At 53.8% G+C, this 15,233-nt stretch overlaps 1 protein-coding gene across 1 annotated transcript in view; it reads left to right on the top strand.

The window, feature by feature from the left end:
* Nucleotides 1-6,786: 6,786 nt before the first annotated feature.
* LOC119102330 (semaphorin-2A) overlaps nt 6,787-15,233 on the top strand; it is a 97,522-nt gene continuing 89,075 nt past the window's right edge. Inside the window, exon 1 of the mRNA XM_037225699.1 lies at nt 6,787-6,939. The gene's annotated coding sequence lies outside the window, so the exon portion shown is untranslated. The remainder of the gene's footprint in view (nt 6,940-15,233) is intronic.

Here is a 15,233-nt window from a genome sequence, read left to right as displayed (position 1 = left end):
ACCTGACACTCTCACTGACATCGAAGGAAAAACGGCTTCTTCCACGCCATAAGGTACTATACTGTGGAAAGGGTGTGCGGCTGGGTTAGGCCAGACCAAGGTGAAGCGTGTTTTGGTCAAATTAGGTCAAGGCCGGGCGGTTTTGTGGGAAATGGGTGTTCTGCTTGTAGTTGCAAAACAAACTGATTCTTATTTGGTACATCACTACCAGTGTTTGATAGTATTTAGCTCCGAAAAGTATGTTAGTTTTACCAAGGCAGCATTAGTTCAATTGAGAATGTACTCCAGCTTTAACACTGTCCATTACCTTGGATGATCTTTATCTTTTATTATTTACTTGGCTGATGAACATTTTAACTTATCCATAAACTGCATAAAAACAATCTTAAAAGACGCAAAACTGGAAATTACTTCCTCTACCAAAACAAATATCCGCGCCGATGCATTGACTGTTGCGTAACATGGTGAGCTGATTTAACATTCATATAATTTCCCAGATTTTAACGAAGTGATCGCCCAACAAAATGCAGCTTTATTCTTAGTTTTCAAAATTTTATTGACCTATCTAGAGCAGCTTGAAACTTATCCCAGGAACTTCGAGAGGAGATGTATTTAACCTGCAGATGGTCTCCGGTGAAGCTCCAAAACAATGTGTTGGCTTTTGCCTTAAGCTGTCTTCTACGGGAGGGGGAGGGGGCATGGCATTACCCATGACGTTACAGAGAAGGAAAAAGAATGACGTAGAATTCTTTCAGGAATTCATTTAACAGCAAGATGTAACAAAATGCACCTTGCTTATGTCAGCGTTTCTAAAGAAAACACCCGTTAAATACGCCCATGCCATAATTGAGCCACTGCTACAAACCGATATGCAACAACATGCAGGCATGCTACAGTATGCAAGTACGATATACGGTTAGTCTACGACAGTGAGTATACATGCAGAGCGTAACTGATTAGCGTAGCGTAATTGGAGCGTAATTACTGAAATCGTAAACAGACGCAGCGTGAGGCGGAAAGACGGTCCAAAAAATAGCACAAGGCTGTGTCTATTTTGGCCCCCTTGTAGACCTTGGCGCCCCTGCCACTTAGTAAGTCTTTCAACTCTCGGACCGACCATACCAACAATGAAAATTCCGGACCCCTGTCCCAGCAGTACACATCGGCTTATGAAACTTTGGTGACAAATGATGGCCCTCCAACGAAGAAGCTTCTTTAGATTGGTTTACGACTTTTGTCCCTCCCCGCAGGAGCGTGGTCTGACAGTCCCACTCCCTCCCCTCTGAGATTTTCTTAGCTAGCTTGGTAACCGCGTAAAATGAGATGCTATGTTTTTAGTAGCTCAATGATGATTTTTTTTCTCGCCATATCAGTTTTAAATAGGTCGTTACCTACGCCCCATTTGCGAACGTTATATCAGTCAGATTTCCGGCCAGATTGAAAATACAGTTCACTTGTTCGCAGTTGGGTAAGAATATAATCGATTTTGACGTCGGTGATGGGAAATCTAATTGTGCCTAACTATGATAAATTAGATCGGCAGATATCAAGCTAGGTCAAGCATGTACAAGTTGCATTTTATATGAGGTTTACGGTACCTACGCCTGCAATAATATTGGATTACAATTCACCACATCGACATGATTTGAATGGACACACTGATGAGTTGCATCTTCTGGTTTAAGGTCACACCGAGCCAGAGCAATGTAAACAGGTAGCTAAGCATCGATAGCCTTATTTGCAGGCTTAGTGCTGGCGTGTGGTATTGGTGACTGCTCGTTTCCCAACTCGCCTTGCTTACGGGTACTTGCATGCAAGTTAATGATTTGAAGTGCTAGTGCCCGCACGCAGCATCTGTGCTGCTCTGTATTCACCTGTGATTGCAGCTGCATTACGTGTCTAGTACAGCTTGGGAGACTTGTTCGGCCTTGCTCTTCAACACGACCTCTAGAGTATGATTCTTATTGCAACTCATTGTAAGATTCCGTGCCTTTTTGACATGGTACCGGCCTTTCACCTGTTTTCGACTTATTAGTCATTTCTAGCGGTCCGTCATCTTGCGCCGAATGCCGTTCGTGGCGTTGTGGCACCTAGGTAATAGAATATCACAGACAGAGAAAGACATTGCCGCCTCGCATGCAAATTTGACGTCGACCTTCACGCGTCAAATGCAACGAATTCAAATTATTCACAGCTGCGCCGTCGTTAACAAATTAAAATTACGCTTATGCAATGGACGTGGGACAGCTACCTACATTGCACAGCAATACAATGCATGTAGATTTCAAATATTAAGTCGATCTAAAAATTAACGAACTGACCCCCCAAAACAAGTGCAATTGAACAACTCAAAAGATGATCATTGCGTTGTTTTCTTCCCCGTAACTCAACCTTATGAATTACGCCGGCTACTAGTAGTGGGAAATATGGTGGGGAAATATATCGTGCACTAACTCCAATGACCATGGCGACTCTGGTGATGTTTCCATGACCTGTGATGTCCATCAATTGACCCAGACCCAAGAACCCGCACCTTTCCAGAACCGAAAAAGAGAAAAGAATACACTGCTGCTTACGCAATTACTTTTGTCTTGACGTTGAAAACTACTATGGCGAGAACGCTTCATTTTATTTTATGTATATAACCACCTTAAGGTTATTATCCTGACCTGGAAGCCCATCAAATGAGGTGGAACAAAAAAGGTATGTTTAGATGTCTTAGACCACGAGCAACACGCCGGTTCTCATTTCAATGTTCGATCTGCATTGGTTCAATAATTGACAGGAAAGTCTGCCAGCCCCCGAGTATGGAACGGGAGTAAAAACGGGTTAATCGGTCAACGTTTCACATCTAAGTAAGCTCAATAATAACTAATTATTGTACGTCAGGTTTTTACGAAGCCCTCAGCCTCACCAAAAAATGATTTTGTACCGAATCACCCTCAAAAATGGTATGTTGCAACGTATGGCAGCGCTTCTTATCGTTTGCTCAAATAGAAAAGATCGGTTTGGCTTTGAAGATGATTCGTTGCTCTGAGATGGTCAAACCTGACCTGGATAATCAGAACATCCAACTGAAGAAATGCTCATTATGATGCATGCTGCAAGTATATAAAATGAAAACATCAAGAGTAATGGCACCAGCCAGAACTCGGAGAGGAGAAAGGCTATGAAAACCTGTTGATTGTTTGCATGCACTGTAATAACAGTGCGCCAAATACCACTTCAATGACCACAAATGACAAAAGCTTTAACCAGAAGCCTAAAATGGGCGAAGTTGCATAATTTATTAATTTAATTGGTAAGCGACATTTTCATCACCTGATGAGATCTCAGTCGTCGTCTCTGTTCTTCACTCATTACCCCGCCTTCGATCGGCATCTGTAAACTGCACTTGCTAAAGTAACGATCATATTTCAAACACTTATTGGTAAATCGAGCATTCAATACACAACATTATACACATCCGTTTCCCATCTTGTTTACAGCATTGCCTTTAATACTCTATGCCTTTAAAAATTCGACCGTTAATGTTGCATTTTGAGTGGTCTGAGAAACCGTTGACATCCTCAGCCGATTCTGAAAGACGGGGAAGCGTGAAGTGCTCAGTGATTAGAGCTACAGACAACTGGTCTATGGCAAACCATACGCATCAGTCACCAAGTCAAAACTAGTGTTCTCGTATTTGTTGTACTGGATGTCACCAGTCATAGGATGCGTCAGGAAATGCTGCATTGTTACGAATATTACAGGTAAATCATGGCCTTATTGTCCAAATTGTTCAGTGATTTTATCTGAATTTCCAGAATCCAAAACCCCATACATATCACAATCGTCAGTCGCAGAATGTTTGCTTTATTGTTTGCGATAAATCGCATAGTGTTTACGACTTAAGAATTGACGCTAAGCAGTGCTTGGTGGGTGAGACCTGGCCCCCGCGTACTATCTTGAAATGTCGGGTGAACGGCAGAATTTGGGGGGGGGGGAATTTGAGGTGCCGCTCGCATTGCTCGGCATGGTTCGTCCTGACCTCTGACGTCATCTGAACTCAAACGCGTCCTCTGCCACCGGCCGCAGGTAATAAATGTCAAGAGCTGACAGCGAGCGGCTAAAGTGGCTCGAACCTACCCAGCCACGGGTGGTTGGGTGGAAGGTAGCGCTCTAACCAAGTGAGTTATCAGGAAAATGTCATAAAAAGCACTGATCAAAAGTTGGTTTCTTTCAATGTCACATTCTGTATCAATATTTCGCTTATTCTGCGCCTTCTGGTATATTGAGCGTCGTGCATTGTCATTATTATTCAACAGTGTTGTCGATATCAACAAAGATGCCTCCGGGTCCTTTCAATACATCAGAGGCTTGAGCTGATCATACATGAGAACTCTCTTCTTCTGCTTTCAGATTTAATTTCCGGGGGAAATATCAGCCTGTGGAGAAGCATCACGACACATCATTTAGATCCAGGCTGCATCGCGTCAGGAGAGATGAGTAGAGATGCTCTCATCCGAACGTTTGCTCACCTGTTTCAAACGTGAAGCTGCATGCATTCAGTTTTCTGGCAACCCCACTCACCTAAAGCTTCCTTTCAGTCCTCACACTCGTCGTCAGATACTTCGTTCAACACCATTCGGAACGGCGCGCTTAACTGGTCCATGACAGTTGAATCTCACGCTCTGAAGGCCCGGACCCTCTGACAGCAATCGCCAGAGCTTGACGACGAATGCAGGCTCGTCTGCAGCGGCCGGTCAGCAGCACGCGGCGCGCATCATCCGGTGCTCTCACCCGCGGAGAACGACTTGTGCCGTGGGGACCTGATCAGGTCATTGTGTCGTGGGGACCTGATCAGGTCATTGTGTCGTGGGGACCTGATCAGGTCATTGTGTCGTGGGGACCTGATCCATTGTGTCGTGGGGACCTGATCAGGTCATTGTGTCGTGGGGACCTGATCAGGTCATTGTGCCGTGGGGACCTGATCCATTGTGTCGTGGGGACCTGATCAGGCCAGTTCCCTCCGGAGCGCCACAAGCTTCCTGTGAAAACCCGGGCGGTTAGATCAACTGGCCGTGGTTTATGGTGCTTGTGCTTATGTCAAGGAGCGCCAAGAAGCGCCCAGTTTGGAACATTCGCGCAACTGCATCCTATGTGCGATGGTGAATAATTGCTGTGGCCACAAACATGCAAAAAACAATCTCGCAGTGCATCCCTGTTGAATTGCGGGACATTGATACAGTGGCTGCTGTTCGCATAAATCAAGTAATCTCGTCAACTATGATCCATTTGCTATAGAAACATGCACCTCCAGGGGTTCGCAAAGGGAAACCAAGCGGTCTCTCATGGTTCTCGTAGCACTTCCCACCGTTCTTGCTTGAATGAAGGAGCTAGCTTTTTGAAAGGAAGGTGGGGCGCTTTAAACCATTTATTTGACTTGCAAACTGCATCATTTGATTTTGGGACCCGACAACAGCGCACAGCTTGTTTCGTCATCATTGCGGCTGTAGGTCATAGTTTACGTTTGCGGGCGCATTAGCAGCATTTGTCTTCATAACCCTCGCCCTGGTTCGGGGTTTTCATAACGTGGATTGATAAGGGGTGGGGGACGCAACACCCATACTATTCCAAACAAAAAACGAAACAGTCTCATAGCAACAAGAATGGATTGGTCTCGATAATGCATCGCGGTTGCCGATAAGTCAGATGTTGCTAGGTCAAAAATCACCCAACCATGTAAGGTCAAAGGCCATCTGTTCTTGAAATCGAACAACTCCATAGTTGCATATCAATATGTACGAAGTCATTGCATGCAGGGACATTCAGACCAATGAGACGGGTTCATTATTAAGTTTTGAGCACAATGACATATGGTGTTCTGTATTTTAAGCATATTTATTATGTGTCACTCCAGTTATATTACAGCATCGGCCCGAGCCGCGTGATCGACGGAGACGTACGTCACTGGCCGCCTCCGGCGTCGGCTGTAGATCGCCGTGCAGTGTTCCTAAAAAATGGTCACTTCTCAGAAGCCACAAAGGTTTTGTTGTTGTTTTTAAATGTTGTTTTGCATTAAAACATGTGCAATGACGGTCCTAGAGACCTCCGAAAAATTCGGTGCAATTGCATATCATACCGTACACATATATTCAGGAAATTGTAGGGGGTAGGCGCGTCAACTCCTCCCCCCCCTTCCCTTTCATGGCGTGGGTTAAGCTGCCAGCAGCATACCAATAATCTGCCACCTCCTTACTACATTGACTTAAAAATGTCACACAGTATGATCAAATTGCCATCAACACTCTTCAAAAGCACAGTCTTAAGACAAACTGCATAGAACATCATCCACCAACCCAAAGCACCTTGGTGTCCTGCAAGAGCAGTCGTCAAGGTCGAATGGTTACAAGATTTAGGATTGCATTTGAAAAAGTGCGTTAAATATTCACTGCATGGAAATCCCGCAGACCACCACAGTGGATCACTATAAACGTAACCACAAATCATAATTATGAACTGCATATCATCATCAGTGGTCAAATCATCAGCTCCTGGTGGATATTTTTAAGTAACATTTCAAGCAACATGCTGAACAAAACATCGACTGACGCTGCCGGAGATAAGAATTCGTTCGCGGGCTCGCGGCCCCCACCTGTTCATGGGATGCTGCACCGCCGTGGTCAAGGATACGCCCTTGTCCGGCGCCTCAAGTCCCCACGGACGATGGCGCTGGCTTCGCGCAGCCTGCCTTACCGAGGCCGTACAGGGCTGCCACCTAGCGAGCGGTGAGTGAACGTGCTACAAAGCGCCGGACGGCCATGTCGTGTGCGCTGTCGGCAGTATTTCGCATTTACGTCGAGTTTTAGGCGGGTGCCAGTGTTCATGGTGTTATCTGAGTGATCGGTAAGCCTCTTTTCGCGGTATATCGTGCAACCGTAGCGGCCGGAGCTTCAGGTAAGCTGTTTTCCGGGTTCGCAGCCTCAGGATGAGCGGGAGTGCACACCGTCTGGCTGCTCACGATATAACTGCGTCCTGGGAGCAGACCGGCGTTCTCAACCTGCTGCCTCCAGCAGCACTTATTCACATGTCAAGACCTTAAGGGCGCCTTGTTTCAGAGACGTTCCTCTCTACCTGTATCGCCTCTGCGCCTGGAAACGCGGAAGGACGCTTACGCGAAAGTAACCATCCGCCAATCTGCGTTTATTGCTCTTTGCCTGGGGTGCCGCCAGCCGCCGCGCGGAGGCAGCTGCACCGGGCACTGGCCGCGCGCGTGCTAGATGGGGGAGACTGTACCGCTGGGAGCGGACCTGAATGCAGGGTTACAACTACGGCGTGCATCGGGCGGCCGTCTCCCCGTAGCTGCAGCGTGGCAAACGGAAGGCCGACAATACATGTTCAAAACACCACGGCACTGCCCGTGGTTAACCGGGCCGTACCCAATGCCCTGATGATGCAGCAGCAATAATGGATGGCCGAATTATCCCGCACACCATCAGAACCAGGATCTTTGATGGTTCGCCCGGTAGACCAGGCTTATGAGGGTTTGCGGTCATGCTTGAAGGGTTGTCTGAACCGGAACTGCCTCGGGGATTGATATATTGCCCGAGGATTGGTATGTGGCAATTTCTGCAGACGGCGTATGAACGTCAACGTTTGAATGTTTCAGCCTCGTACGAGTCGTTTTGGTGGGCGGATTTCACTCAGCTAGGGATAATCGCGATTCGTGGCATCCGTTGCCAAGTTAATACGTGCACTACCTCGCCCTGTGGCCACCATTACTGGCGCCAAATACTAAGAAAGATATTCATATGTCAGTATATTATCGCTACTGTGGCAGCATGTGTTGCTGAGGGACACCTAATGCATCTGAAGAATAGTATATGGAATAGTATATAAGTATATAGGAATGGTAATAGTATATAAGTATATAGAACAAATCGTCTGCCGAAATTGACATGGCGCTGCAAACTGATTCTGGGGTGCACGGGTCATGGGTTAAGTTCGTGGGTCGGGATGGAGAGTTCTTTTCCGAGGCCAAGTATGAGGACAACAGGATGGAGGCGAAGAGCAAACGTCAGAGCTCACACCCCTGGCCCTGATTTCGACGTGTCTGTTTTGTCTGCCCGATCAAGGACACTTCGGTGCCATCAAAACAAAGAGTTTAAACAAGAGAAATGCAGCTTTCATTTTAATGCTAGGAGTAGTACGTAAGCGCACCTGAGACCTAGTGATAGTGGTCACTGCACCCCGTGTAGGTTGTGGCTGTTTGTAAATCTGCAAGTCTCTCGTGCCTCAGCTTGAAAGAAGCGACTGCATTCCCACGCACGCCATGCTGCCCCGCCGTTTCTCTTCATTCCGGTCGAACTGCAATATTTGTGGTCAAGGCGGGCTGTATTTCTCAGCTCTTAAGCAGACGTTAAGCGATTTACAAGACTAAGTCAGCCTGGCGCTAGTCATTTGTAAGGTAAACTTATCGGAGAGCTCAGCCCAGGAGGTGTGGCAGTGCCAAACTACCTGGCAATAAAACGCTGCCCAAGCCATCCAATCCATAGTGGAAAAGAGCCCTCGTGTCGTTCATTGTGGCCATACCGAGAAGGCCCGGCCATCGATCACGTTGCTGGCCGTTGTGTGGTCCGGGCTGTCGAATATTCCAGTGCCTTCTGTCGTCAGCGCGAAGGGAAGGCTTTGCGCAGTCAGCACGGCCGCCCCGGCCGACAATGGGCCCCCGGAGGGCAGTTTTCCCTTGCCAATTCCGACCCTAATCCGCTGATGAGTTGGTCATAGCCAGGCGGGGCTGGGAAGGCGCGGCCTGCGTCTCTCCTCTCCCTTCTGACCCGCAGCGCGCCCGGGGCAGGGTGATGGGTCGACCGGAGAGGGGAGGGGAGGGGGCACGCTGCGGATCCAGACGGTCGTGTGTTGACATCACCTGACGCCCAGCAGGAGTGGACGTGGTGCGGCTTCAGGAGCTCCACTTGTTAATCAGGCCTGCAGACCTAGATGGCTGATTCTGAAGGTCGATTGAAGGGCTCCGAGAAAAAACTAACCAAATGCATCGAACGAAAAAATTTAATCAAAGGCGTAGCTAATCAAACACCAACGAACTGTTTCGAAAACGAGTCTATCGTGAGAGAAGAAAAATCGAACATAGCATAAGAAACATTGATAACTTCGAAAAGATGCGAAGCTTATATGTTAGCAGTCTGAATCGCTGGAAACCAACCCCTTGAAACGGACTGGACGATAGCGGTCTGAGTGCCGGCGAACCCAGCTTACGTCGCCGGCCGGGCAGCCCGAGCCGGTCCGGGCGTGGCCTCCGTCCCACGACACGGGCCTCGGAAGCCCCACGGCCACCGGTCGGCCGGATTAGCGCACCTCGGGGCGCGAGTCGGCGCCGTGTCGACACCACCTCTCGGGGCCGCCACGGCTCCGTGCCCAGCGACCGCCAGCGGCCGTCAGCTCCCCTAGCCGCGGGCCGCCAGCGGCCGTCAGCTCCTCCCGCCGCGGGCCGCCAGCGGCCGTCAGCTCCCCCCGCCGCAGACCGCCAGCGACCGTCAGCTCCTCCCGCCGCAGACCGCCAGCGGCCGTCAGCTCCTCCCGCCGCGGACCGCCAGCAGCCGTCAGCTCCCCTCGCCGCAGACCGCCAGCGGCCGTCAGCTCCCCCGCCGCGGACCGTCAGCGGCCGCCAGCTCCTCCCGCCGCGGACCGCCAGCAGCCGTCAGCTCCCCTCGCCGCAGACCGCCAGCGGCCGTCAGCTCCCCCGCCGCGGACCGTCAGCGGCCGCCAGCTCCCCTCGCCGCGGGCCGCCAACGGCCGTCAGCTCCCCCGCCGCGGGCCGCCAGCAACCGTTAGCTCCCCCCGCCGTGGGTCGCCAGCGGCCGTCACCTCCCCCCGCCGCGGGCCGCCAGCGGCCGCGCGGTGGTGCCAGGCTAGGGGACAGGGCTAGGCTAGCGCTGCCAGACTCATGCGACGGCCCTGCGCCCGGAGACGGCCCTGCGCCCGGAGATACGGTAATCCGAACGGCGGCGACGGCGGCGGGATGAACCGCACCAGGCCGGCCCGACGGCGGGCTCAGGGTGTCACCGCCGCCGGCGCCTGCTGCCCGAGATAGCCCGGCCGGGACCGGCCCATGGCGGTCGCCGCCGCCGCCGTCTAGTTAAAAGTTGGTCCGAAGGCGGCGGCGGTAATTCCTCGGAGCGGCGCTGGCTACAGCTGGTGGTCTGAGCCGAGCCGCCGGCGGCGGGGGGCGGGGGGGGGGGGCAGATGAACTGTAGGACGGTGTCGCCGTCGGTCCCCGATCCCCCACGCTGTGACACCGGATCAATATTACTTAGCCTCGCCGGCCGGCGACCGCGCCTAAATATTGTATCAGCCCGGGGACATGGCCTCATTAGCACGACACAAGTCTCGTCAATATGCATAAATCGCTATAGTTATGGATTTGTTTGGGCCTGCTCAGTGGGCTGTCAGCGCCGAGCATATTGTTTGAACACGTGACCGAAAGGCACTGCGTCATGCGATCGTGTGAAAGTCTATTCAATAGGAAGGTCCAGTTTCCGCAGTATGAGGGTAGCCACCATCAGGTAGCGGTGGGCATGGCATGAGTACTGATAATTCACATGTGATAGAAATAGAAAAGAACAGACCATTGTCGTCAGATGGAATATAGCTGAGACCGATATGATTCTTAAGAGGCTACTTGATGTAGGCAAGGGTTAATGCCGTGACATGGTCTTCTGTTGTCTCGCAATGGATCGCTATAACTATAATGATAATATAACACCTCTGTAAATAATGCAATATCCTTCAATTACTGTTCCCATTACACCCCCCCCCCCCCACACACACACATCCACATGGTGCTGTGCTCTTGCTCCTTGCCCGCTAGCTCTCCAGACCACGCACAGTTCTTGGACGCGTCTCGCGGTGACGCCGAGCCGGCCAGCTCCGCCGCCTTATCAGCGCGCCGGGCCGGCGTCTGCCTCCGCTCGTTCCCCGGCCGCCGTGCTGGACGGCGAGCCGGCCAGCCCCGCCGCCTTCTCAGCGCGCCGGGCCGGCGTCTGCCTCCGCTCGGTCCCCGGCCGCCGTGCTGGACGGCGAGCCGGCCAGCCCCGCCGCCTTCTCAGCGCGCCGGGCCGGCGTCCGCCTCCGCTCGGTCCCCGGCCGCCGAGCTGGACCGCGAGCCGGCCAGCCCCGCCGCCTTCTCAGCGCGCCGGGCCGGCGTCTGCCTCCGCTCGGTCCCCGGCCGCCGTGCTGGACGGAAGCCGGGCGCTCCGCGATCAGCCGCCGACTGGTGCCGGTTCCGGAGGTGGCCGCGCCGGATATCGCCGACGAGCGAGCCGTTTTTCGCGTCCCGGAAGCGGCTCCATCAAACGGCCGATTGACGCCCGGCCGCCGAGCCGGCGAGCCGCTGATCGCAGCCGACGGCTGGGAGGTCGGCGGCGATCGCGGCGCGCGGCGCCAGGAGCGGAGGGCGCTGGTGGATGGACCTGCGCTGACGGCAAGATCAGGAGCCCCTTCCTGGAGGGTTGTAACAATGCCAGTAGTCATGAACCGAATCGCCAAGGTGTCATTGCGGCAGTACACGGAGTTTCCAGAGCTGTTCCTGCTGCTTTGATTTGCATAAAACAGCATCCAGTATGTCCTAACATTGGACACCAGGATGGGTCAGCCGCGCAATAAAGTGCAGCTTGTGAGATTCCGTCCCCGTAGCCGAGCCTCTTGTGCAGCGGAATAAGTTGACGAAGGAAGAGATGGACAGGATGAATAAGGAATAATGTGAATTTGACAACAGATAGGTGACGTCATGAATCAAGCCACAGCACATGCGTGTTCTGGATTTGGGCGATGGCTTCCGTTTCGTCCCAATCGAAGTAGGCGTCCTTACTGACGTTTTCGTAAGGGGCTGGTCCTCACGAAATTGCAGACCCAGTGAATATATGAGCAGCATGAAGTTGTAATTTGAGCGGCCGAGCATGGCCCGACGCAACCCGGCTGACCGTCCAATGTCGACATGCACACGCCATCTAAAAAATCATGTCATACAATGCTGTGTTAAAACTATTTTTATCACGCGAACGTGAACCGATTAAGATAATCTCTTGTATAGAATACACATGACCTATTTTGTGGACGACTCACGTTAACCATGTGGCCAGTTTGGACACTCACGCTCTCTTTGCGCATGGCTGTGTTTGATTCAAGCTCACGGGCTTTGTCTACAAGGAGACATTGTAATAGTTCAAGACACATTTGAGAGGTCCTGTATGCGCTAAGTAAGCTTTCAAGCAATGCCATTAATCATCCGGTGCGCGAACTGAGTAGTTCATTAGTAAATTTGGCCTGACCCGCTAAACTCACGTGAAAGATGGGCATAGCGAATGAAAATGCCTTTACGGCACGGATTTCAAAGTTGTTGGCCTACATTTACTTGGGTTTCCGTACAATCTAACTTGATAACTCTGTCACCACTTCCTTCACCCACCGTCAAAAAGGACATTGGCCGGTCGTGTCCATGTAACGGCCGCATCGGTAAAGCACTGTTGATCGTCCATAATGTGCCGTGACCACACTATGTGGCTTATCGTACCACGCGACGGTGAATTCACGTCGCCTGCCACGCGTGGGAGTCAGTCAGACATATTTTTGTTGTGACCGCGAGCGGGAGACGTGAAATCTGACGTTCTGAAAGCACTGCATTGTTCATTATAACTTAATGCCAACAGCAGAGCCGCGAACAAATCAAATTATATATTTCCAGAACGTCGCATTCTGGGACATCACATTGAAGATGTCCCACGTCGCCTGTGCATGACAGCTGCGCCAGCCACGCACTCAATGCCAGTCTAGAACGGGTGTTTGAGACAAAGCAAACCTCGGAAAATCCAGGCCTCGGCGTGCACCGGGCCGTGCCGTCCGGCGGCCACTGGGCCTCGGCTGTCTCCGGACCGCGTGCACGGTCTCGGAAGTCGCCCGCGGTGTCGCCCGAGCATCAGCAGCCGCCGCCGCGCCTCTGACGTCTGCTGTCGGGCCATCTGGCCGGCATCGCCGGCCGCTGGCGGCGGGCAGGCGGCCACGGCGGCGGCATGCCATGAATTCAGCGCTTCTCCCCGTGACGGCACCGCCGGGCCGTGTTTATTTGAGCTGTCTGTCTGTCCGTCCGTCTGCGGAGGCGGCGCGTCGGTGTCGGCGTGGATTGGGAAGGCGTTCAGCTGCTCGGGCCGGCTGCATAATTCATGGTCGCGTCGTGTTTGACTTTCGGAGCGCGCCGAATAACGCGGCACGCGTCAGCGGACGTCTCAAGTGGCGGGCTCAGCAGCTCAGTTGATTGCGGGTCGACCGGCCGGACTCATTTCGCTCGTACGAGCCGCTGGCCGATATTGGCCGACGCTTTGCGCCGTAGTGAGATATTCTGTGTTGACCAGCCTTTTAAGAGGCTTTCGCTGTTGTTATTTCACCGCGGAAAAACAGCGCGTGCGCTGGACTGCAAAGTCGGCAACCGTTGCGAGCGAAAATCTTCCCGCGACAAAAACAACCTTTTGTGGCTAAATCAGTTCAATCTGGGACACTATTTCACGCCATTTCTATAGATTGTGGAGTTATCGTCTCGACGCAGCAAGGGGCCGGGCCGGTGGGAGGTAATCCGGAGAGAGACGCCGGCGCGGCGCCCCGTCAGGAGTCGTGCGGCGACCCCGGACCGCTGAGGCGAACTCGCGCGCGCCGTCAGCTCGGCGGGTCTGCCTGCGCTGGGCGAGAGGGATGGCCATTGGCCCGGAGCGAGTTGGCGCCGAATCACCGCCGCAGCTCCCGCTCGCTGCGACGGTGTTGTTGCTGCCGTAGCTCGCTGAAAAGACGGCAGGACGGCGGCGGCTGGCACAGTAAAACAAGCCACGGCCAGACCACTTGACGTCATTAACGCGTCGTCTGGCCAGAAACAGACGGTACCGGCCTACGGCACCGTATATTTAGCTTCCATTCGCCCGTGATGGAAAGGTGTGCTAATTTTGCTACAGGACATCAATCGTGGTGCCGAGCACTTTATCTTCCCCACTCCTAGCCGTGAGCGTTCTATTAGGCGGCCGGCCATTCCGCTGTTATCCTGCCAAATATCGTGTGGATTTAGGGGCGGGTGGTCTGCTCGGCCGCCCGCGGCCCGTCCCGGGGGGACGAGGGTGGGGGAGGGGCGGCTCTGACTCAGCCGACGCCGGCGGTCGAAGGGCGGCGCCCGTTATCACACGGCCGGCGCGGTGTCCGCTAATTGACGGACTCGAGACGGAAGCATCGAGCCGCCGCTGCGACAGGGCGCCGGCGTGTCGGCCGCCACCGCGCATTGTGCGTGGGCGTCCCGGCCGTGCGTGCCGCCGTCACGCACCACCGCCCGGGGCGAGGCGGCCGACCGGCCCGGGTCGCGCCGCGCCGGACGGGTAGGTCGTCGGTGCACGCCCCGCCCACAGACGTGGCGCTTTGCAGACGGCGTCGAGGCATGAGCGCAGCTGGCGCGCCTTCAGACCGAGTCGTCCGCAAGGAATTCTCACGGAATAATTAACGCACTCTTCCGCGCTGCCGGCCGGCACGTAACGCGGGGGCATGAGGGCGTGGCTGGCCCGTGCCCCCGGGGCCGATATTGACCTGGCGTGCCGGCGCCGGCGCTCGCTGATGGATGCGCCGCCGCCCGCCGCCCGCCGCCCGCCGCCATTAGCCAGCCGCAGCAGAAGCCGTACGCCGCCGCCGTCGCCCGTGTTACCAGCGCGTGAGCGTGACGCACGCGTCGCCGTCGACGGCGGCCGCGTCGGAGCCGACACGGATAGCGGGACGGCGAAGCCCCGCGCGGCAGGCGATACTGATCCTATCGCCGCTGCTTTATGCGCCGTTTGTCGCGGCGGCGGCGAATGCGACGCGCTTAGTCAGCCGGTGCCGGCAGTCGGGCTTCGTCATGGCCGGAGGCGCGTCTATCTGGGGCCGGGACGGCGGGGTTTGCCGCCGATGGGCAGATGCGGCCGGCCATTACTGGCTGGGCGACGGCCGCGCCCGCCAGTCGCCGGCAGATAAGCTCCGCCGGGGGATAACCGGGCCCGTTTGTCAACGCTCAGCCGCCCGACATGGAATTGCGGCGGTCGTTGTGTTCAGGACTTGACTCCGGATGTGGCGCAGCGTGGGTGATGTCGAGTGAGCGCTCGTTAACTCGGGCTGCCCCGACGCAGCGGGGGCCATTGGGCTCTCTTCGGGGTTATTCGAGTACCGCGACGGCCTGC

Source organism: Pollicipes pollicipes, unplaced genomic scaffold, assembly GCF_011947565.3.
Source record: "Pollicipes pollicipes isolate AB1234 unplaced genomic scaffold, Ppol_2.1 Scaffold_5724;HRSCAF=6776_pilon_pilon_pilon, whole genome shotgun sequence".
Lineage (NCBI taxonomy): Eukaryota > Metazoa > Arthropoda > Thecostraca > Pollicipedomorpha > Pollicipedidae > Pollicipes > Pollicipes pollicipes.
The sequence above is the reverse complement of the archived record's forward strand: the minus strand, read 5'-3'. Positions and strand labels throughout refer to the sequence as shown.